Source organism: Panthera leo, chromosome F2 (assembly GCF_018350215.1).
Source record: "Panthera leo isolate Ple1 chromosome F2, P.leo_Ple1_pat1.1, whole genome shotgun sequence".
Classification (NCBI taxonomy): Eukaryota; Metazoa; Chordata; class Mammalia; order Carnivora; family Felidae; genus Panthera; species Panthera leo.
Window position 1 is genome coordinate 48,583,221 of NC_056695.1, and position 25,620 is coordinate 48,608,840.

General features: G+C 43.1%; 1 protein-coding gene across 1 annotated transcript in view; it reads left to right on the plus strand.

Annotated features, from left to right (window-relative positions):
• The first annotated feature begins 434 nt into the window (after positions 1–434).
• ATP6V1C1 (ATPase H+ transporting V1 subunit C1) overlaps positions 435–25,620 on the plus strand; it is a 150,135-nt gene continuing 124,949 nt past the window's right edge. The window contains exon 1 of the mRNA XM_042923484.1: positions 435–550. The gene's annotated coding sequence lies outside the window, so the exon portion shown is untranslated. The remainder of the gene's footprint in view (positions 551–25,620) is intronic.

The window sequence follows — 25,620 nt, forward strand, 5'->3', positions numbered from 1 at the left end:
CCCAAGTCACAAGAGTTCTGTTAGAATTCCTGGTTGCAAGATAGGATGATTAATTCATCTGAGGACCCTCTCCGTCCTGGGCAGACCAGGACAGTTGGCCACCCTATTACAACATGTCACAGGTTGGGTTGCCTGGGGAGCGGACTCTGTGACAGAGGTCACCTTGCAGCAGCTACCCCAGGGAGTGGTCTTGGGATCACCACCTAAGGAAGGGAAAAGAAGAGACAGAAGCAGGTGTGGGCAGAGGCAGGAGATGTGCTGAAATGCATTCTGGGTAGAGGCCTCAGTCAATACCATGGAAGGTTCTGTGGCTGGGATGGACCTTCGGAATTGACTTCAGTTTAGTGTTGCCAGATTGACCGGATAACAATACAGGATGGCCAGTTAAATTTAAATCTCAGATAAATAATGGATACTTTTTTTTTTTTTTAAAGATTTTAAAGTAACCGCTACACTCAATGTGAGGCTTGAACTTACAACCCTGAATCAAGAGACACCTACTCTACCGACTGACCCAGCCAGGTGCTCCAATAATGGATAACTTTTTAACGTAAGTATTTTCACACAGTACTTTTAATATATCTATACTAAAAGAGTGTATCACTGTTTATCTAAAATTATCTGAACATTGTGTATTTTATCTGGCAATCCCACTTGAATTGGGGTAAGGGGCCAGGTCTTTCTCCCTATTTTGACCAGTCCCTGGATTCACACTGGTTCAGTAAAGCAGGCGTGACCTTAGGTAATGAGGCTCTTCAGCTGAGGCCGTCCTGAAGCAAGCTGACAGCTGAGGGCCTCCTGCCAGCAGCCCACTCAACAGCTGAGAAAATAAATCCTTCAGACTTAAAAGGGATTTTGGAGAGCCCAACACAGTGTCTACACAGAAACAGGCTCTTGATAACTTGTTTACCAGAAGGTACTAGAAGGGTAGTGTGTTCACAAAATCAATGGGAAGGTGGAGAACGGGGCTCAGAAAATAGCCACGAGAGCTGAGCAGCAGGAAAAACATGTCAGGTCACCACAGGAAAAACAATCCGAGTTGTGGAGTTACAACTGTAGACGCCACAACCTGTTTTCATCTTCCAGTGGCTTCCAACCCTGCAGCTACCATATTGAATAGTGTGCCTGCACTGGACTGCTGTGTCAGTCCTTAGAGAGGGCACGTCCTGATGTGACATCTGATTGGCTACTTGGGATCACATGTCCACCCTCCGGCTCCTGTAGTCCTGCTTTCCATCTTGTCTGTCACAAATGTGAATTTTCCTAAAAAATAAAAAGGTTACACCAGGGCCTGGCGCTTGGGGCAATATTAGGGGCCGGCAATGTCTCTAAGACCACCTCATGGTTTGGATTAATCCTCTTCCATTGGCCCCGTGGAATGTGATCACAAGACATGGGAGAGAAAACCATGTGTGACCACAGAAGATTTGATTTTCTCAAATATGAGATACAGATAGCAGTCAGTGGGTTACCCTAAGAACTCTAGGAGCAGGAATGAATCTAATTATGTACATACTTTACTCAAACCCAAGTGTGACTTTACAATGTGGAGAAAAGTGCCTTTCTTGTGTGGAATTTATTTTCTGTGGCTATAGGACCAGCCTCGCTGTATTTTATATCTGAGAGAGAAGAGAAGACAGAGCACTCTTTCAAATAATAGATAATATCCATCCCGTGTTTAAGAAATATTCTTAGGTTTGTATGCTAATATATCAGCAAGGAGTATTAAAAAAATGGGACATTTTTGGGGGCGCCTGGGTGGCTCAGTCAGTTGACTGACTTCGGCCCAGGTCATGATCTCACAGTTTGGGAGTTCAAGCCCCACGTCGGGGCTGACCGCTCAGAGCCTGGAGCCTGCTTCGGATTCTGTGTCTCCCTCTCTCTCTCTCTGCCCCTCCCCCGCTCATACTCTGTCTCTCTTTGTCTCTCAAAAAATGAATAAATATTTTTTAAAGATGGGACATTTTACAAATGAATGAGTTTGGAAGGACATCCTAGCAAAGGTGTGCAGAGGCTTTTCCAGAATAGGTTTTAGTGGGTAGATGTGACCTGGTGGGGTCACCACACCTCGCAGGCCCTCAGTTCTGCAGACTCAGAAACTTTTTTTTTTTTTTTTTTTTTTTTTTAATTTTTTTTTTTTCAACTTTTTTTTAATTTACTTTTGGGACAGAGAGAGACAGAGCATGAACGGGGGAGGGGCAGAGAGAGAGGGAGACACAGAATCGGAAATAGGCTCCAGGCTCCGAGCCATCAGCCCAGAGCGTGATGCGGGGCTCGAACTCACGGACCGCGAGATCGTGACCTGGCTGAAGTCGGACGCTTAACCGACTGCGCCACCCAGGCGCCCCCAGAAACTTTATTTTTTAATCTTTCTTCACCCATGCATTTATCCACCCATCCATCTTTATATCATCTATGCAGCCATCCAAACATCCATTCAGCGAATGTTTATTAAGTATCTGGTATGTGTTAGACATTGTGGTTGTACTGGGGACGCAATAGTGAACGCGACAGTCAGGGTTTTACCTTGTGTATACATTCTACTGGGGAGACAGACAAAAAAGCAAGTAATCAGACAAATTAATTTGCCTGTTTTCATCTGTACGGAAGGAAACAGGAAGCAAGTCAGAGGCTGAAGTAGAAAATAAAGGGTGGGGAGCTGAAGACACTTTGGCCCAGAGAGGTTAAGAACCTTAGTCAAGATCACATGATGGGAGGCGGAGAGCTGAGATTGGAGCCTGGCAGGCTGGCTTTGCATTCACACTCGAAACCACCACACTGCCTCATACAAAATCTCTGTGTCCGATTTCTCTTTTGTGAAGGAAGACCTGCATGTGTCCCCCAAACCCCTGCCCCAGGTTGCTGGTTCTTTTCTGCCCTTGTCCTTCTCACTGGTTGATGAGACCCATCCAGTTAACAGAATTTGTCCTGAGTTAATGCCCACCCCCACTACACGTCTTTAGCTTCACATCTCCCTGCCCACGATGTGCTTGATAATACCCTTCAGAAGTATCAAGGTCATCAAGAATAAGGCAAGCATAGATGGCAGCTATATTTGTGGTGAGCCCAGCTTCACGTACAGAGTTGACGAATCACTGTGTTGTACGCTTGAAACTAATGTAATGTTGTGTGTCAACTACACTTCAGTAAACAACAAGGAAACGCTGAGAAACTGTCACAGAGGAGCCCAAGGAGACGTGACAACTAAATGCACTGTGGGGGCACCTGGGTGGCTCAGTTGGTTAAGCATCTGACTCTTGATCTCAGCTTAGGTCTTGATCTCAGTGTTGTGAGATCAAGCCCCACCTTGGACTCCATGCTGGGTGTGAAGCCTGCTTTAAAAACTACCATACTGAGGGTATCCTGGATGGGATCCTAGGACAGACACAGGGTCTTGGGTAAAACTAAGGAAATCTGAATAAAGCTATAGTCTTCAGTTAATAATGTTTTAATATTGGTTAATTGTAACACATGTCCCATACTAATGTAACTTGTTACGTGTAAGGCTGAGGTATATGAGAAATCTGTTCCAGCTGCTCAATTTTTCTGTGCTTTAAAGATTTTTCTGTAATGTAAAAGTGTTGTTAAAAATGAGGTCTATTTTCAAAAAAATTCCAGGTGGTTCTTGCTTCATAATGGGTATAAGAATCAAGTGTATCCTGCCCTATTTCCCCACAAACTGATGTTACCAGCTTTGTGGGCATTCATCATTCATTTCTCCATGCCGTAACATCTGATGTAGACACTTCACATCTTTGTACTGGGGAATTATGTTATATTTTATTTTAAGCTTTTTAAAAAATGTAATTAAGTAATCTCTACACCCCCTGTGGGGCTCAAACTCACGACCCTGAGATCAAGAGTCATACGTTCTTCTGATTGAGCCAGCCAGGCACCCCTCGTGTTATTTTTAAAATGAAATTATATCCACCTCTCTAGATCTCATTCAACAACAAATATGGAAATCTTTCCAAGTCAATATAATTCATTTTTTTAAACGTAATTCTTTTTAATAGGTGAATACTATTCTTCACACAGATGTACCACAAACACTACATTAATGGGCTTCCGTGATGTTTCCAAATTTTGCCACTATGAATGTTTTAATAAACATTCTGGTTCTATGGAATATCTTGCTTGGAAAAGGATTACTGGATCAGAGGGTATATTTTTATTGTTTTGCTTATTAGAATATACATACAGAATCAACACATTAAAATATAACATATATAAGTTGTACACCTTGCGGAAATTTTACAAACTGAATATCCCTGTATAACCAACACCTGGATCAAGAAATAGAAGATTACCAAGACCTTAAAAGCATGCTGCAAGGATCTATGTATTTTAAATTTTAATAGAATTGCTTGATTGCTTTCTAACGTTTTTTAATGTTTATTTATTTTTGAGAGGGAGAGAAGGCACAAGAAGGGAGGGGCAGAGAGAGAGGGAGACACAGAATCTGAAGCAGGCTCCAGGCTCCAAGCTGTCAGCACAGAGCCCAACACAGGGCTCAAACTCACAAACCGTGAGACCTTGACCTGAGCCAAAGTCGGCTGCTTAACTGACTGAGCCACCCAGGAGCTCCTAGATTGGTTTCTAAAAACCTTCACAATTCCCAGCAGACGACCGAGAACATCCTTTTCCCTCCCTGCACCGGGCTACAAGCTTGATCAAGCTTGGTGGCCTCAAGCTGCACTGTCTGAAGTAGGACACAGAGCCTGAAGGCCATTTGCGGTGGCCCGGAATTGCTGTCTTTATCACTTTTTAACTTTTCTTGTATTTGTGAAACTGCATCACACTCCTTTGTATGCATTCCTCCTAGCAATTGGAACATGGTAAGCAATTGGTAAACCCTCAAGAAATATTGATGGAAGGGCACCTGGGTGGCTCAGTCAATTAAGTGTCTGACTCGACTTAGGCTCAAGTCAAGATCTCACAATTTGGGGGTTCGAGCCCCACTTCCAGCTCTGTGCTGACAGCATACAGTATGCTTGAGATTCTCTCTCTGCACCTCCTCCCCTTGGCACATACACATTCTCTTTCTCTCTCTAAAAATAAATTTAAAAAATATATACATACATATACACACACACACACACGTATGTATTTGCTGATGGATTGTTAAAGTGATAAAAACATGTTCCTTCTTCTTCTCAAAGAATCTTCTAAAACTTTACCTTTAGGGTTTAGTAGTGGATGTTTTGTTCCATGCAGAGCAGAAAGAAGGTGGAATTTGCAACCAGAACACGTGAACGCAGGCTTCAGTTATGTGATATCTGGAGATCAATGTGCTCTCTGTGAGTCACAAATTGCTTACTACGTAATACAGAGAAGAAAAAGAAAACCACCAGCAATTATTCCTACCTCACAATTATAAAAGTAAATTTCCAGAATGTATTCGAAAAGCTGTTTGGGGGCGCCTGGGTGGCTCAGTCGGTTAAGCGGCCGACTTCGGCTCAGGTCGCGATCTTGAGGTCCGTGAGTTCGAGCCCCGCCTCGGGCTCTGGACTGACAGCTTGGAGCCTGGAGCCTGTTTCGGATTCTGTGTCTCCCTCTCTCTCTGCCCCTCCCCCGTTCATGCTCTGTCTCTCTCTGTCTCAAAAGTAAATAAAACGTTAAAAAAATTTTTTTTTTTAAAAAAGAAAAGCTGTTTGTACACTGACAAATGCTACTTATTTAATATAATATCTATTCGTCTTGATATATTTTTATTGATTATTAAAATACTTTACAAGGTTTATTTCTAATTCCACATTTAAACGGATATTTTATTCCTTGAGCATATATTGCCTTGCTCTTCTTGTTGATTTGAAAAGAAACTAAAAAATATTTTTCTTTGCTACTTTATTTTTTTTTTTCTCTCTCTGTCTTAATGCAACTACCAGAAGAGGCTTCTAAAAGCTTACTACTTTTTTTGTGGGCAGTGAAAGAGTTAAATTTCAGTGGCCTTCTGATTGGATTGAAGACAATGAGAACTGATGTCTCTGCCCAGCCCACCCACCCTTCTGGGCCCCCTTCTTCACCTTCTTCTGCCCATTACCTTCTTTGAAAGGCTGCTATGGTTCTTTAAGCTCTTTGACCTTGGGCTGCAGTGGCTGCCTGTTCCTTCTTGCTGAGGCTCATCTCCCCCATACTTCAGTTATTCTCCTATTATACCATGATTTGTGATAATGTATGTACTTGCTATCCATATAGATACAGAGTATTTACATGATGTTTTTACTTTTTTTAATTTTGATTGAGATATTTTACTTTTTTAAATTTTGATTGAGATATAATCAACATATAATAGTGTGTGAGTTTCGTCGTTGATCTGATACATTTATGTTTGCCACATGATTACCACTTTAGTGTTAGCTCATACCTCTGGTCGCATAATTATTTTTTTGCCAAGGACGTAATTTTTTAATTTAAATCAGCTTACTTTTATAAACTTGCATACATCTGTACCATGATTATATCGATTCATTTTGAAAACTGTGTTTCACTGCTCTAAATGGGTAGTTCAGTTACTGCTAACTGTAAAGACAAGTAGTACAATAAAGATAAAATAACGTCATTGAATTCCAGCTAGATAGCATGACTAACTGCAGGCCTTGAGCCCTAAGACTGTTTTATGTTTAAAAAAAAAAAAAAAAGTGGCGGGTGCCTGGCCGGCTCAGTCTGTAGAGCATGTGGATCTTGGATCTCTGGGGTCATGAGTTCTAGCCCCACGTTAAAGGTAGAGACTACTAAAAATAATCATTTAAAAATTAAAAATAGCAAGTGTTAGGAGTCTTAAAGGCAACTAATGGCTGAGGCTTCCTTCTGGAAGTCATCAAAAAAGGGTTAAAAGGAAAGTTAGAGTCTGTTGAGGCAGCCTACACGATGCAGCTGGGGCCAGGTGATGGTAGGGCCCCAATGCTGGGGCTCTGGGTAGATGGGAACTGGCTGGGAGTGCGAACCTTGTACGGCAAATCTAAATCTTAAAGGAAAAGGAAATGCTAAATGGTACACATCAGCTTAGAATCATTACTAAAGCGTAAGTGCACACACACAAAACCACAGCCCCAAGGCTGAATCAAAGGAGAAAATTAAACGACCCTTGTTGCCCCTGACTGCCGTGTAACTCTGTGAATCACTTCTTTAGAAAACAGGCACGAATGTTCCAATTAAAGCACATTGCTAATCTGGTAGAGGACCATGATACAGATGTTCACGTAACCATTTCCCTATTTAGAATGAAAATGCCAGCCAGAAGAAACAAGCACGATTGATTTTAATATATGTCCAGCTTCCTACAGTATCTTTTGTCTTGTCACTCATTACCTTTCAAGGCCTTCAAGGGCAAGAGTTGAGCCTTCCTTAGTTGCTTTGAAACCCCTCCAAGCAAACAACGAAACGTCCTGCAGGCAGTGAGCCTGGATTGGTACGGACTAGTGTGAACCAAAGTCTTCAAAAGTAAGTGAGAGGTAGCAGTCGAGTGGGAGGACTCCTATTTAGGTTTTCTTTACTCCCTCGGGTCGTCCCAGGAGCAGGAATGGCGAACAGCAAACAGAGTCTCTGCAGACAGAACATTCTAATCAAGCTCTCTGAATTAGAATGCTAGTTGGTATTTGGTGACTAGCATTCAGTCTTATGCATCAGCCTAAATTAAAGTGAAGGTCGTCAGGGCTCCCCTCCTCCCATTTGGTAAGAAAGTGACCTAGTTAAGTATAGGCAAACCAAAGCTGGAGGGCAAAATCTCATCCTGTCACCTGTTTTTGTATGACCTTCAAGCTAAGAATGGTTTTTATGTGCTTAAATGGTGGAAACAATAAAAACATATTTTTTTTTAAATGTTTTATTTATTTTTGACAGAGAGAGAGAGAGAGAGAGAGAGAGAGACAGAGCATGAGCAGGGGAGGGAGACACAGAATCCAAAGCAGGCTCCAGGCTCTGAGCTGTCAGCCCAGAGCCTGACGCGGAGCTCGAACTCGTGAACCACGAGATCGTGACCTGAGCTGAAGTCAGATGCTCAACCGACTGAGCCACCCAGGCGCCCCAATAAAAACGTATTTTTATGCATGACATATGAAATTATGTGAAATTCAGGTTACAGTGTCCAGGGTCAGTTTTATGGGAATATGACCACACTCATCCATTCATATATTGGCTTTGGATAGTCTCCTGCTACAATGGCAGAGAAGTTGTGATTAAGATAGTATGGCCTAAAGGGGCGCCTGGGCGGCTCAGTCGGTTGAGCATTCGACTTTGGCTCAGGTCATGATCTCACAGTTCATGGGTTCGAGCCCCGCATCAGGCTCTGTGCTAACAGCTCAGAGCCTGGAGCCTGCCTTGGATTCTGTGTCTCCCTCTTTCTCTGCCTCTCCCCCACTCACGCTTTGTCTCTCCTCTCTCAAAAATAAACATTAAAAAAAAAAAAAAAGATAGTATGGCCTATGAAGCCTCAACCATCTACTCTCTGATTCTTTACAGTAAAAGTTTGTGGCACTGACCTAGACCATTAGTTTCTATATTGGCTGCACATTGGAATCATTTGAGAAACTTAAAAAATACTGATGGTACTGATGCTTGGTCTGATTCTGATTAATTGGTCTAGAAACTGGGACTTTTTTTTTTTAATTTTTTTTTTTTAACATTTATTTATTTTTGAGACAGAGACAGAGCATGAACGGGGGAGGGGCAGAGAGAGGGAGACACAGAATCTGAAACAGGCTCCAGGCTCTGAGCTTTCAGCGCAGAGCCCGACACGGGGCTCGAACCCACGGACCATGAGATCATGACCTGAGCCGAAGTCGGCCGCTTAACCGACTGAGCCACCCAGGCGCCCCTAGAAACTGGGACTTTTAAGAACTGTCCAAGTGATTAGAATGTGCAGCCAAGTTCAACAACACCTGACCTGGACTAGTGCTTCTCAGACTAATATGATATGAATCACCTGGGATCTGGTTAAAGCACAGGTTCTGATGTAATCGTCCTGGGAAGGGCCTGAGATCCTGTATTTTTAACAAGCTCCCTCGTAGTGCAAGGCTGCTAGTCCCCCGATACTGCTTCGAGTAACAAGGTCCTAGTCTAGTTTCTCCCAGAAGGAAAGGGGGAAAAAAACCCAACCCTTTCCATGTGTCTTTTATCTTCCCTTAAATATAAGTTAAAAGATGCCACAGAACAAAAATGGCTTATCTCACAGATTTCTTAACCAACCTCAGTAGATGGGAAATTCACCCTGTAAACTGAAAGGGATTTTGATCCTTTCCCAAAAAATAAATGGCCTTGAATACCTGCCTTCACATCGATCTATTAAGACTTCCCATTTTCACTGAAGCAGTGAAAGAATGATTACAGCTTTCTCCTTTCACCCTCCTGTTCCTAGGAGAAAGGTTTTAAAGAGTGTGTATAAAGAAATCCTCTGTTGGTTAATGGCCTTGAAATTGTGTGTGGATTAACAATTAGCCTGAGTCCAGTGACTGGAGGAACAGCTCCCCGACTGGCTGGAGTTGAACTTTAGGAATTAACTGGTGGAATAGAATGTCTTTCCGGGCATGGAATGTTCTGGAATCTTAGTTGCCCAGAGTCATTTGAAACCCCTCTGGGGTAAAATTGAAGAAGGAGACACTACGAAATCCCGTGAAGACATTTATCCCTAACTTTTCCACTCTCTGCTATGAAGAGGATTAAGAATTTCAGAATCCCTTTCCCTTATTTTATTGTTAAGTTGGTGGACATATCCTTTTAAACACTTTGCTTACCAATTGCTGAGGGTTTATCACCCTAAACCTGTTTATTGTTGGGATCTACTTAATCTTCTGAAATACAAATATGCTTGGACGATAAATGTTAATATGATGGTGATGAGTTCTATGGAAAAAAGTTCCACTTCCTAGTTCCTGGTCTCTGAAGTGAAAAGCCATCGCAAGGAAACTATTTTATGGCAGCCCTCATCTGCATAGGAGAAGTCTTCTTTCCCTAAGTGTCAGAGGTCTGCTTTTGAGATGACTGTGACCTGACAGAGACTGAAACTTTGATGACTCAACCCCATATTCCACCCTGCAACTGAACGCCCGTACAGAATGAAGACCCCAGGATGCCTTAAAGTTATGGCAGTTAATGCCACCCGGGGAGGAAGCAGCTCAGCTAGAAACACCCCTGAATTAGCCCACATCCAAGCAGGTGTCAGTCTCTTTAGATACACCCTGCCCCGCCCCCCCCTTCTCCACCCCCAGCCCCTGCTGGTTTTAGAATTTCTTGAATCAGATAAAGGAAAACAATAGTGAGGAGAAGCAGAAGTTTCAAAAAATGTGTTCTGTGGTTTTATTGAGATATAATTCACATGCCATAAAGTTCACCCATTTCGAGTGCACCACCCAGTGGCATTTGGTACACTTACAGAGTTGTACAACCATCAGCACCACTGTCATCACCCCCGAAAGAAACCCTGTGTCCATGAGCAGTCACTCCCCATTTCCGTCCTCTCTCCGGCCCTGGCAACCACCAATCTACTTCCTGGCTCAATGGAAGAGGAAGAGGAAGAAGGTTTTTGTAGCCAGAATCCTGGGTGCTAGGTTCAAAGTGTAGGACCCTCAGCCAGCTCTTTTCCTACTTCACGTCTATGGGCGTCAGTTTCCTCAGCTGCCAGATGGGTGGTTCTCAGTCTTGGCTGCCATTAGGATCAGTTGGGGAATTTTGAAGAAACGCCGATGCTCAGGCCCTACCCCTAGAGATCCTGATTCACTAGGTCTGGGGTGGGGGCTTAGGCACATGAAATTTTTTTTTAACGTTTATTTATTTTTGAAAGAAAAAGAGAGACAAAGAGACAGCGTGAGCAGGGAAGGGGCAGGGAGAGAGGGAGACACGGAACTCCGAGTGGGCTCCAGGCTCTGAGCTGTCAGCACAGAGCCAGACTCGCGGCTCAAACTCACGAGCCATGAGATCATGACCTGAGCCGAAGTTGGACACTTAACCGACTGAGCCACCCAGGTGCCCCAGGCAAGGGACATTTTTAAAAGTTCTGTAAGGCACATTTATTCCAAGGCCTTGCTATCAAAACGTGGTCCTGGGACCAGCTGGGAGCTTATTGGAATGCAGACTCCCAGGCCCCTCCCCAGACCCACTGAATCAGTACATGGGCATTAACAAGACCCCAGGTGATTTGTGTGCACAGTCCAGTGCAGGGAGCTCTGCTCCGGCATCCCATCCAGCTCTAACAGTTTGCAGCTTTGTGATCCCTGCTCCTGCCTTCGTGGGCCACCAGGTGATTTTAGTGATCGGTTCCCACAAACCAGAGTTTACCCTGAGCTGGAAAATTGGCTCTTCGTTTGCTTGCTGAACAGGATATAGGAATATGCCATTGGCAAAGCCTTACAAGAAGTTTGTTCAGTGATAGTTAATTACACAGTAATTTGGAAGAACATCAAGTCATTTTAGAGTTGTTTTATCTACTGTCCAGAAGCAAAGAATGGTATTTAGGTCTCCACCTGTTGCCAATTTAGTATTCTGTACTTAGCAGACATCATGTGTCAGGCAAGCCGTCAGTTTTCATTTAAGGCTGTGCAAGCAGGGGCGCCTGGGTGACTCGGTCGGTTGAGTGTCCGACTTTGGCCCAGGTCGTGATCTCATGGCTTGTGAGTTCGAGCCCCGCATCGGGCTCTGTGCTGACAGCTCAGAGCCTGGAGCCTGCTTCATATTCTGGGTCTTCCTTTGTCTCTCTCTGCCCTCTCCCACTCATGCTGTCTCTCTCTGTCTCTCAAAAATAAATAAACATTAAAAAAAAATGTAAAGCTGTGTAAGCAGAGTTTCTCAGCCACGGCTGTCCATTTGAATCGCCTGGGGAACTTTTAAAACTCCAGACAGCCAGGCTCCCCAACCCAGACCAAATAAGCCAGAATCTTGGGAGTTTTTATTTTATTTTTTTAATGTTTATCTATTTAGAGAGGGAGAGAGTGTGTGTGCATGAGCAGGGATGGGGCAGAGAGAGAGGGAGAGAAAAAATCCGAAGCAGGCTCCACACTGTCAGCACCGAGCCCCACGTGGGACTCGAACTCATAAAACCTTGAGATCATGACCTGAGCTGAAACCAAGAGTTGGACATTTAACCGACAACCACCCAGGTGCCCCAGAATCTTGGTAGTTTTATTTAAAACTCTCCAGGTGATATCATTACCCTGTTCAGGATGTACTGAAAACTCCTGGTTTTGTCCCTTCTTAAGGTCTAAGGCTGTTTCGAACACATTATCTTTGGTCTGTTCAGTACCCGTGTGCTGAACATCTTCATGTCTCAAGCCCCACCAGTAGGACTTGAGGGAAGGAGCCTACCTGTCCCAAAGACGGAGAATGCAACCACCTTGATGGTTTGCTTGACCAAGCTTCTGACAGTGGTAACCCTGACACTTCGTATTGTTTCTCCAGGGTTCCACGTGCAGGAGAGAATCTGCACTGTCAGTCTCGGGGAGTAGATCATTTAGATACACGGGTTTGACTCTTTTGGTCCTCGCGTCCATGACGACAGCACTAAAAAGTTAATCAGTCAAAAGATAGGTACTGAAAATGGGGCCCAGCATGAAAGGGAGAGGCTGGGAGAAGAGGCCTCTAGGATCTGACTGATGAAATAAGGCATCCATAAATGGGACAGTTAGCAAGCAGTACATGGGAAAATGCAGTCAAGGGTCCAGTTTGTGGCAAAATCATCAAGGACTGCAGAAATTCAGAGGCTGTGAAATCAGTGCCTCTGGAATAAGACGGAGAAGCGGCGTAGCAAAAGTAGCTCATAGAGGGGCAACTGACTGGCTCAGTTGGTAGAACGTTTGACTCTTGATCTCGGGGTCATGAGTTCAAGTCCCGGGTCTAGAGTAACGCTTAAGTGGAAAAAAAACAAGATGGCTCATGGAGGGAGTGAGGATGGCGTTCTTAGACTATATATTACCTAGCATACTATTGGTTACATTTACTATGAGCCAGGCATTGTGCTAAATGATTCCCCTGTATAGTTTTTTTTACTCCTCTCAACAACATAAGGTAAGATACTGTAGATGATGAGACTGAGGCAGAGAGAAGTTTAACTTGCCCAAGGTCACACTGAACCTGGTCTATATGATTCCCAAGGCCATGCACTCCACCATACCATATGTGTGCCAGCAGGCAGATTCCTAACATTATATATGTATTATCTCATTTAATCCTCAAGATAAGAATGCTTGCTGGTAGGCAGCCCCGGTATTCTCAAGTTCTAGAAAAGGAAATTTGGACACAGAGAAGTTAGGTAGCTAGCCTGAGGTCTAGTGTTACCAGATAAACTGCAGAACAGCTAGTTAAATTTGATAAATAACATAATGGTTTAGTATAAACATTTCGTGGGATGTACTTATACTAGAAAGTATTCATTGTATATCGGACAAATTCAAATGAGTCTCCTGTTGACATTTGTTTTTGCTAAATCTGGCAAGCCTCCTGAGGTCACGTTGCTGGCAGGTGACAAAGCAAGATTTGGATCAAGTGGTCAGACTCTAGGGTCCACACTTTGAACCACCGCGTCTCGGTGCAGCAGAGTGGGTTAGCGTGCACGGGAGGAAGGGAGCAGACTTGCCTGCCTGGCTCCAAGGTGAGGCTGAGGGGGAGTGAGAAAGAAGCGGCAGTGGAGTTTTCCACCTCTCCCTCACCTCCTGTGCTCTCCTGCTGCTGCTGTCCCCACCTGCTGGTGGTACAAGAGTTCAGGGAGCTGGGCAATGCAGCCTTTGCTAATAAATGCTTGGTTCCGATGCCAAATCCAGAAGGAAAAGGAAAACCGGAAAAAAAATAAGAGAGAGAGAAGGAGAGGGGGAGAGAGGTAGAGGGATGGTATGAGATTCTGCAGGCACTGTCACACTCACCCCTCCCTTTTTAAACCACAGAGCCACCCGTGAGGATACATGCCTATGCCTGGAAAGCGTCACAGCAATGTGTGGCCGAGGCACAGAGGTGGCAGTTACGTGACCGTCTGATGGACCACTATTGACCAGGGAGCTCTGTCAGGAAGCCTTCTGGACAGTCAGCTGACATAGACCCAGGGCCATGGGCCGGGAGTGGGGCTTAGGCCAGGAGGCCTGAGAAAAGTGGGACATCTCCAGGGTAGATGCTGAGTTCAGCAACAACAACACATACCACCTAGGCAGTCTGGCTCATCACCATGAGCAGCAGGAAGCTGCAGCTGCAAAAACGAACTTTTCTAGTTCGTAGTGAAAGGGGGTGAGCACTTGCGTCATTGAACATCAAATATATCACAAACACGAGAGCTTAATGGGGCCAGTGTGATACTCAGGAAGAGGCAATAAAAATTGGTAAGAAGGTCAGCAGAAGCAGATAAACTATTCCCTGTTGTGGAGGAACAGGAATTCATAAAAGAATTCACTGGGTATAAACTCACATTTCTGTTTGAGAAAGCCGCGCATTATGTTGTATAGTTTGTATTTAGGAGTGTTTTAAAAATTATGTTTATTTCTTCTTGTCGTTTTCCGGAGACCTGAGTTAAAGAACCCCATGAGATAGGGTATCTATGAGCATGACCGAAATGGCTGAGTTGTGGTCCAGAGATGCCAAGCATTGGCCGTTTAGAGCTCTTTTCAAGACTGTCTTGAGAATTTATTGACCAGTCACCTTCCTCCCAGTCTCTCTGTCCTCTGGCAATTCCTGCATACTGCCGCTAGAATTTAGAGGTAAATCCTGGATGGTTTAGATTGCTATCAGTTGCGTAAAAGAGAAAGTTGCAAAAGTTCAATACCTTTTGTAATCTCTTTCCAAACCGCTTTCCAAATTCGTTCAAGATCTGTTTCTCCCAGTACAGGCTACATCTATCTCGCCCTTGTGGATTTTCTGGTTCAGACCGTGCAAGGTTCTCTGGTTCCATCTCTTTTCCAGACCCTAACTCAGATTCTTCAGGACAATAGCCAATTGATCACCAGACATTTTTGGACCTCCACACCTTAGAACGTGCTGTTCCTTCCATCTGTCCTCCAGTGGTATGCTAGAGCTGGCTCTTGTCGGCTCAGGCACATCTGTGGTCCCAACTCTGCTCAGTGGCATCCTGTTGGTACCCTGAAATCTGCCACAGTAGGAGAATGTACACCGTGGAAATTAGCAAATCCTACTCGTCAGGGCTTCCCCCCTCCCCCCACCGCCCTTGGAGTTCCGGTTGTTAAACATTCACTAGCACACTGCCGTCACCTCCTGCTCTCTGCCTGGAAGATTCCTACTTATTCTCCAAGACAGAGTGCTTCTCTGTGAAGCTTTATTTGACTCCCACAGAGAAACAGGGAGAAGAAAGCAACCCCTCTGTGCTGAGCCTCTGGGCTGGGTGCTTTACATACATAATTGTCATGTCTTTACTAAAGCAGTTGTATCATATTATAATTATTGGTGATTGCCTCCTTGGTAAGTGCTAAGTGTAAGGATTGCAGTCTATATTGATCTGTAAAATTCCAGGGACCTTGAAAGTATCTTTTATAAATAGTGTGTTCTTAGTGAATGTCAAGTATTTAATTAAGCAAACACTGGGAGGAAAAATTGGATTGCTTTGTTTCTTCTGTCTCTGTTCTGCCAAAGAGTACCCCCTCACACCACAATCAAAGCTGAATATTTGACCAACGTCTTCTGCTGGGTGACTTTTTAAAATTTACAATACACAAATTTATACAAAGGTATCACTAAGTATAATACTTGTGGCATGTTTATAAATGTAGAAGGGGCTGTAGGAACTGGTATATAAAGATGGAAATTTTAGGGGCACCTGGCTGGCTCAGACAGAGCATGTGACTCTTGATCTCGGGGTTGTGAGTTCGACCCCCACATTGGGTGTAGAGATTACTTAAAAATAAACTCTTTTAAAAAAGATGGAAATTGGGGCACCTGGGTGGCTCAGTTGGTTAAGTGTCAGACTTGGGCTCAGGTCATGATCTCGCGGTTCATGAGCTCGAGCCCCACATCGGGCTCTGTGCTGACAGCTCAGAGCCTGGAACCTGCTTCAGATTCTGTGTCTCCCTCTTTCTCTGCCCCTCCTCTGCTCATGCTCTATCCCTCTCTGTCTCTCAAAAACAAACAAACAAACAAACAAACAAACAAACAATATTAAAAAAGATGGAAATTTTAGGTCTATGGGAGGCAGGTGGGGAAGGCATTTTTGGTCAGAGGTGCTTTTTAGTGACCTCTCTTATTAAATCTGTGGGGGTAAAAGACATGCTTAGCATCATACCTGGCCTGAAATATGGACTTTATAGGTAGCTACCACCGCCACCCCCACCCTCATCATCTTCTTCTTCTTCTCCTTCTTCTTCTTCTTCTTCTTCTTCTTCTTCTTCTTCTTCTTCTTCTTCTTCTTCTTCTTCTTCTTCATCCTCATCATCATCATCATCCAATATTCCTGAGGAACAGAGCTAGGCAGAGCTAAGAAGCCATTTGATTGACCTGGATCTCTGTGTGGAAGCTTGCAAACTCCTTGTTTTGCCCTCTCATTTTCCCTTAAATTTATTAAAGCATCGAAACATTGTGAAGAAAGCTTTTTTTCTTGTGGCGGTTAGGATGCTTTGTACATACGCCTCACCGCTCCCCCCCCCCCCCCACCTGCCAGTGGGAGAAGCAAGCGGTAAATATTACTTTGATCTGATCTGAATAGATGGAGTAAAATGATTGGCTGAGAGGACCTTCCCTGTAATTTATTCAAGCCAACTTAGCCAAAAGCTAGGATGTAGATGAAAGATTATGTCACATCATCCTTACGAGAGCAAACAGTATATGCAGAAGCAGCAGTAAAGTTTGCCCACTGTATTCTGATCTTACTGCTACAGGAATAAGTATTTTGCAGTAACAGTGAAGTATTCTGATCTTACCACTCATCGGTCTCTGTCCAAAGGCCAGAGAGTTGCAGCAATAAAATCAGAACACAGACAGTTGTGGGTTACGAAGGGGGTTTCATGGAAGAGATGAGACCTGCAGCAGAGGGAGGGATAAATTACGAAGGATGTCCTGAGGGAAGAAAGTTAACTGGGGTAAATATTTAGAATCGCATTTCCTGCTCTGTGCTTTTACAAAAACGGCATTTGGCAAAAAGCATTCTAAGACCAAAGAAGTTTGGGAAATGGTGCATATATCCACCTTGGGTTACGCTATGTATCATATGCTCTGGGAACACCTGAAGTGAAGAACCCTGATCAGCTCTGTTTAATCTGTTTCCCAGCTGTGCTTGATCGGGGCATCTCCTTTTGGGGAATACCTATTAACATCTTCGAGAATGTTCAAGTACCATCGGGCCTCAGTTGGGACACACTAATTTACAGGATGATGTTTCTGAAAACTAGCATTTATTTATGCCTTTTTTGAGACCTCAAAAGAGTCCGTCTCATCCTCAGTTCACACTACCTTATGATCACAATTTCAACAGGGCTTCTCTTGTATTTTATCTTTCCCTTTTATCCCCAACCCCCCACTCCCCACCTTAAGTACCCACGTTCGTGTGTTTATTATCTTCCTTAAATATGCCTTTATCTTGATTAAAACAGAGAGGGGGGCAAACCATAAGAGACTCTTGGAACAAACTCAGGGTTGCTGGAGGGGAGGTGGGGGGCGATGGGTTAAATGGGTGATGGGCACGAAAGGAGGCACTTTTGGGGATGAGCAGTGGGTAGCATATGTAAGAGATGAATCATTGGGTTCTACTCCTGAAGCCAAGAGTTCACTGTATGTTAACTAACTTGAATTTAAATTTTAAAAAAATGTACCTTTATCTCATACAAGATAGTGTTTTGTGCATATGTGCTTTATGTTTTATTTTTTCGTCTATTTTTTTCTCACCCAGTACTGTGTTTTAAAGAGCTAAGATTGTTGTCCATTCATCTCATTTGCTGTTTCACCTGCTGCACAGGATTCCACAGTATGCAGCCCACCTACTTACTCATCCATCCCTCCCCTAATAGACACCAAGTTTGATGGCGTTGGGGACCTTGAGACTGGGACACCAGAACAGAGAGAATAGTCATGTCTCCTAGATAAATAGTTTGAAAAGTTCTCTTCTATTAAATAATGAAATAACCTGGCCAATTTTGGCAAGCTGACCTAATCAAGTCCTGGTCATTTTGAAGAGTGAATTTCAGAAGAAATAGCCTTCAAATAATTTTCTAGAGCAGGCAGGGACTGAAGATCACTTGGTTCAGATTGTCCACATCTGCCATCCAAAACTTTCAACTTTATGCAGTTTTCAAGATTGAGCCCTTAACCTTAAATATGACTGTTGAAAATAAAACATTTTCTTAAAATTGCATAAAGGAGAAGAAACATTATAGCTTGTGGCAAGTGGTCTTGAGCTGGGCATTGAACAGTCTTCCCAGTTGACCACGTCAGGAGAGCAGGGAGGGATTGGCATAAGGTCCGAAAGAGTCTCATACTGAGGCACCTTGACCTTCTCTCGATTACCCACCCCCAGGACCTTTCAGTTCCCGTTTAGTGTGCTAAACAAAGTATTTAATATTAACCCCCTGCTTCAGGTAATAACTATGGAAGAGAATCATGGCAAATTGAGAGAGTCAGAGGAATGCCAACTTTAGAGGAAGCTTCTAATGGTGTTGAACAGGAAGTATCATATAGTTCAAGAACTTCTTAGCAATAGAGGCAACTCTTCCAGGTAATTAAAGTACCTGGAATTTGTTCCTTCAACTTGGACGCTTTTTATTTCCTTCAAAAAGTGATTCCTGCCATAGCCAATATTAATGAACTCTATTGCCAAAGAGATGGCTGAACTTAGAGAATGAACTTTATGTACAACTGGGGAGAGGATTTTCTGCAGTTGGGATTAACAGCCACTGATTAAACTCTTGAGTGAGGCAGAAAAGGTTTATTGGGCATCAGAAGAAATGGAGCTGGTTGAACCACACAGAGAGACTTCTGGATCAGAATGTCTAAGGGTTTTTACCAATTCACTCAAGAGGGATGATGGGTTCATACAAAAAATTTGCATATTATTTGTGGTGTTGGCTCCTGCCTTGAGCTCAGTAGCTCAGTGCCTAGACTGTAGGAAGCATGCAGTATATTTTTAGAATGAATGAATAAATATAAGCAGCTTAAATTAATTGCTTAGACTTCATTTTATCTACTGATTTATTTATATTATTAAGATCTTTTTTTTTTTTTTAGAACATGTTTAGCTTCACAGAAAAATTGAGGGGAAGGTACAGCGGTTTCTCATATAGCCCCTGCCCCCGTACACATGCATACCCTCCCCCATTAAGAAAATCCCCCAGCAGAGCAGTACATCTGTTACAATTGATGAGCCTACATTGACACATCATGATCATCCAAAGGCCATAGTTGGTCTTTGTGTTCTCACTCTTTGTGTTGTACATCCTGTGGGTTTGGACAAATGTATAATAATGTGTATCTATCATTATAGTATCATACAGAGTGTTTTCACTACCCCCCCCAAATCCTCTGTGCTCAGCCTATTCATCCCCCCCGCCCATCCACTGAAAACCACTATCTTATGATTCTAGTTGGAATTATGCAATATACAACGTTTTCAGAATGGCTTCCTTTACTTGGTAATATGCATTTAAGATTCCTCCATATCCTTTCATGGCTTGATAGCTTATTTCTTTAGTGCTGAATAATACTCTATTGTCCGGATGACCCACAGTTTATCTATCCATTCATCTACTGAAAGACATCTTGGTTGCTTCCATGTTTTGGCGATTATGAATAAAGCCGCTAGAAACATCCATGTGTAGGTTTTTGTGTGGATATAAGTTTTTGATTCTTTTGCGTAAATACAGTACCAAGAAGCACAATTGCCACAAGGTGTGGTCAGAGTATGTTTAGTGTGTAAGAAACTGCCAACTGTCTTCCAAAATGGCTGTACCAAGTTCATTTTATTATATACGTTTATAAAGCTGTAAGTCGAAGAACCCCTTTAGATACTTATTGGGTGATCCACACCTAAAAACTGTAGTCAAGACTAGTGACCACAGTGAAAAGGCCAGGTGAACGGCCAACTTACAGAAGGAGGTCTTAACAAGGCTTATTTTTCGTAGGACATGTTGCCTGTTGGATTATCGTGGGTGGGGGAAGGAAACCAAATGTTGGACCTAGTACCTATGTTTGATTATTGGATTAGTCATTTGATGTCTCTTAAATCATAGGAACAAACACCCCCCATCTCAAGTATGAGATCTCCATGTTTATGTCCTCAGCTGAGGGCCTTTTCCTCTGTCCCGGTATGATATAGTCAAACGAGCTGTGCCGAGATTGGCCTCCAGTGTAATACAGCGCCCAGCCACATCTGTGACTCTGTAGCCAAACACAGCCCAAGCTTTCCAGATGTTTCAGCGGAGCACGCAAGCCATCTGTTCACGGGCACTTTACAGAATCATAATGGGAAAGGGGACAGATGCAAGGGCCTGGCTTCCAGCCCCAACAACAATAGTAATGACTTAAGAGGAATATTTATTTTGTATGTTTACTCAGATGTTTGGAAATGAGCTTCAGAAAAAGTCAATAAAAATAACACAAACTGTGGGGGAACTTGGAGAAAATCAATTCCTTCTCCCTGGTATTGAATTATAATTATCCTATAACTTTACACATTTTGAAGGGGGAAAAAAAAAACCCTTTATTTAAGTGTTTCTACTCAGGCATGAGTCTAAAATGCAGATAATCTCTTTCCACATATATGTTCCATACACACACCCCCACATACATATATCTATTTATGTAATATCTATGTAAATGCATATAACATAAATCTATTTGTATTACACATACACGGATATATACTTCAACATCTTATAGGTATAGGAGGAGGTAGAAAAAATGTAAGTTACCATCTTTGTCCATTTCTGAGAAAAATTTTTATCTTTGGGCACTCGGTATTTCTACTAATTAACCGCTTCTGCCAGGGGTACTTAGTAGAACGGCCTGCATGAGGGGCCAGGATACCTGGACTCCCTCACCCTTCAAGCAAACACTGCAAAGAAGTTGTAATCTTGTGAATGTCATTCATTTTTCTGGATTCAGAAATGAATCATTTAATTTTCTGGAGTCACAGGAGGGGGTTGGACTGCAGTCACATTGAACACCCTGGCAGTCTGACCTCCTTCTTGACCAGCCTCTCCCCTCTGGAGCATCTGAGGGAAGACTGTGTGGACATTGGTGGTCTTTTTGCCATCTGGCATTTTACGTAGGAAGGAGTATAGCAGCCACTCGGCATCCACGGCCCCTTCTGTTGGTAACATTCTGAGTTCCTTTAGGGAAGCCATCCCTGCCCATACTCTCCGCCCATGTGCTTTGTCCGGGACAGGCCTGGACATCAGTGCCCCAAATCCTCCAGGACCCATGGCCAGTCCATCAGAATGAGTCCCAGGACTTTGTCTTTCTACCTGAACCTGCAAGGATGTGAAGCAAGGATGTGATTGCTGCAGCAATCTTACCAGCCCAGGGGAGCGCCTGGCTCAGCAATGAGCCAACACAGAAGCAGAAGAGCCCAGAGTTGGGGGAACCTAAGAGATCCCGATGACATAGTCTTGAGTGCCCGAAGCCTTGGACTTTTCAGTTCCTTGAACCAGTAGGTTTTCTTCTTGTCTTAACGCACATTGGGTTTTCTATTAATGTGCCGAAAGAGCCCAAAATTTTCCAAATCTTGTTTCAGTAACACCCAATGTTATTAAAAAGGACTCGATAATTTGAAATGTTAACGTCAGTTGTCAGATCCTGACATGACAAGGTAGTTTCCCTTCGTTCACTGTCTACTTGAGCTTCTTCAGGTATTTGGAATTTCTTACATAAAAGACATGTAAACTCACGGTTAAAAATAATATGGGGCATCTCGGTGTTTTAGTGGGTTAAGCTTCCGACTCTGGATTTTGGCTCAGGTCATGATCTCATGGTTCGTGGATTTGAGCCCCACATCGGGCTCTGTGCTGATAGCTTGGAGCCTGCTTGGGGTTCTCTCTGCCCCTCCCCTAATTGTGCATACACACTTTCTCACGCACTCTCTCCAAATAAATAAATAAACTTAAAAAAAAGAATATAACTCAAAAATCTTTCAAACGGCATAATAAAACCTAAAGAAATGAATCACCTCAGTGCTGGTGCTGCCCTACAGAACCACTGCAAGAGCCCAGCAGGCCAGTACACTGAAAGGAGAAGTCAGAGTAGCTAGGCACCAGTGAGACGCGCAGAGGAACGAGCGACGACTTCCGTTTTGTGACACCCAGTTGCTGGAGAAGCATTGCAAAATATTCTTCAATACGCAGCATCTTCTTTTCATCTTGTTTTGCAGTCATTAACACAAAGGTTAAGTCAAGAGAAGAACCGGGGGAGGAAATCAGTGTTCCTCAGTTCCTCCATTATTGCTTTTCTTTTATGTTTGATTTGTTTTGTAGCGTACTGTTTTGATTCCTTTTTTATTTCCTTTTCCATTTTGTAAATGTTTTGTTTATTTGGTTTTAGTCATATTCTTAATCATATTCATACTCTTACTCTGGAGATCACAATTCCACTCTTAAACATACAGCGATCAGTTTTGAATTAATACCACTTTAGCTTCAATCGTATATATGAATCTGCTTCTGTGCAACTCCATTCCCCTTTCATGTTGTTATTTTCATCACAAGTTACATCTTTGTACATGATGTGCCCATTAACATAAATCTGTAATTGCTGTTCATTCATTTGTATTTCAAGCCATAGGGGGAGGGGCGCCTGGGTGGCTCAGTTGGTTGAACATCCAGCTTCAGCTCAGGTCATGATCTCCCAGTCTGTGAGTTCAAGCCCCACATTGGGCTAGCTGCTGTCCGTGCAGAGCCTACTTCAGATCATCCGTCCTCCTCTCTCTTTGTCCTTCCCCCACTCGATGTCTCTTTTTCAATCTCTCTCTCAAAAATAAATAAACATTAAAAAAAAAAAAAACGTACGGGGAAAAATGGGTTACAAATTAAAAATATAATACTGGCTTTGTATTTACCTTGTGGTTATATTTCAATGCTCTTTATTTCTTCATATATGAAGAAATATATGAAGCCTTATGAAGCCTTCATAAGGCTTCACATTATGCCTTCTATTTCTGCATTAGCATTTCTTCTGGGGAAGGTCTACAAGTTGCATATGTGAGAATATGAAGGTGTGCACCAACCAGGGAGTGTCTGAAGAAGGCACCTGGCAGTCTTTTCCCTAGAAGCCTAGATCAGAGCCAAACTCCACCAAAGGACCCCATTTTGAGCTGAATTCAGAGACCTGCCATTTTCTCTGTCTCATACAGGCTTTGACCTGGGAGTCAAGGCATCTAAATTATAGTCTTAGTTCTGTCTTAACTGCCATGTGACTTTGGACCAAGTCACTTATCTTATTGGGACTTTTTTCCTTATCTGTAAAATTAGATGTTCTAGATCAGGTGGTCAAAACTTTTCTGCAAAAGACCAAATAGTATTTTATTTTATTATTTTTTTAAAGAAAAATAAAGAAATAAAGAAAAAAAAGAAAATAAAAATTTAAAGAAATTTTTATTTAAACGTTTATTCATTTTTTGATAGGGACAGAGCACGAGTGGGGGAGGGGCAGAGAGAGAGGGAGACACAGAATCTGAAGCAGGCTCCAGGCTCTGAGCTGTCAGCACAGAGCCCGACACGGGGCTCAAACCCACGGACTGTGAGATCATGACCTGAGCCGAAGTCGGATGCCCAACCGACTGAGCCACCCAGGCGCCCCTCAAATAGTATTTTAGATCCTGCAGGCGGTAAAGTCTCTATAACAAGTACTCAACTCTGCTCTTGTAGTGCAAAAGCATCCATAGACAATAGGTAAATTAATGGCTGTCTTCTAATAAAACTTTATTTATGAAAACAGGAAGCAGGCCAATTTGGCCTGTGGGCCGTGGTTTGCCAACCCCTGAGAGTCCTTCTAGCTTTAAAAAATATAAAGAAGTCTGGTGCAGCCACTCTGGAAAACAGTATGGAGGTTCCTCAAAAACTAAAAGTAGAACTACCTTAGGACCCAGTCATTGCACTACTAGGCATTTATCCACGGGATACAGGTGTGCTATTTCGAAGGGACACAGGCACCCCCATGTTTATAGCAGCACTATCAACAATAGCCAAAGGATGGGAAGAGCCCAAATGTCCATCGATGGATGAATGGATAAAGATGGGGTGTGTATATATATATATATATATATATATATGCAATGGAGTATTACTTGGCAATCATATATATATATATATGCATATATATATGTGTGTGTGTGTGTGTGTGTGTGTGTGTGTGTGCGCGCGCGCAATGGAGTATTCCTTGGCCATCAAAAAGAGTGAAATCTTGCCATTTGCAACTACGTGGATGGAACTGGAGGGTATTATGCTAAGTGAAATTAGTCAGAGAAAGACAAAATCATATGACTTCACTCATATGAGGACTTTAAGAAAAAAATCAGATGACCATAAGGGAAGGGAAACAAAAATAATATAAACACAGGGAGGGGGACAAAACAGAAGAGACTCATAAATACGGGGAACAAACTGAGGGTTACTGGAGGGGTTGTGGGAGGGGGGATGGGCTAAATGGGTAAGGGGCACTAAGGAATCTACTCCTGAAATCATTGTTGCACTGTACGCTAATTTGGGTGTAAATTTTAAAAAATAGCATTTAAAAAAATGTATATATAAAGAAGTCTGATGATCTGCACTGCTGTTAAGGGTATCCTTTTGTCTACTCCTTCGTGCCATTCTAGAGCATTATCTCTATCAACAATACAATTGTAAGAATCTACTAGCCCTACTTGTGTACCTGGAGACCAAGCTTCTTTTTTTTTTTTTTTTTTTTGTACTTTATTCATTCCTCCCGGCAAGACTAGCGGGTGGATTATTATAAACACCATTTTAGTAAAAAAGAATGAAGGTGAGAGAAATTCCCTAACAGGTCCCAGGGCATAGCATTGCCAGTAGCAGAATGCAGGCCTGTCGGACCCCAAAACCTTTGCTAAGTTTTCTCCATCTCACATCTCCTAGGTAAAAGGTTTTTAGCACAGTCGAGAATCCAGTTTTCTTGACAGGGGGAAAAAAATCTTAAATATGCCAACCTGACGATTAAGCTACACACACTCCACCCAGGCCATCTTGTATTATAAACCACAAAAGTGATCAGTTGCTGACTTAAAATGTAATCTTTCAGGTTGCAAAACTGGCAAAAGAATATACCGATGCCCTGGAGAATCTCCCCATCTCTCCGGCAAGACATAGGAAAGAATTAGTAAACAAAATACAGTGCCAAATTAATTACAGTAGAAGTGCTTTTGATTCCTCTTCACCGGCTGCACTTGCCAGACAGACTGACGCATGTCCTCAGTGCCACTCTGCCCCCAGCACTCTGGGTGCCTCTCCAGAGCACGACACTTGGGTCCCGTGCTAGTACCAATGGAAACCGCAGCAATTACCACACACACAGTGGCTTAAAACAACACACTTCCGTTATCTCACAGTTCTGGATGTCAGAAGTCCAGAATCAGTCTCACTGGGCTAACGTCAAGGTGCGAGCCAGGCTGATTCCTTCTGGAATTTCTGTGGGGAAAATCTATTCTCTTGCCTTTTTCAGCTTCCGGAAAGCTTCTGTGTTCTGTTTCACTGCTCCTTCCTCCTGTCACTCTGA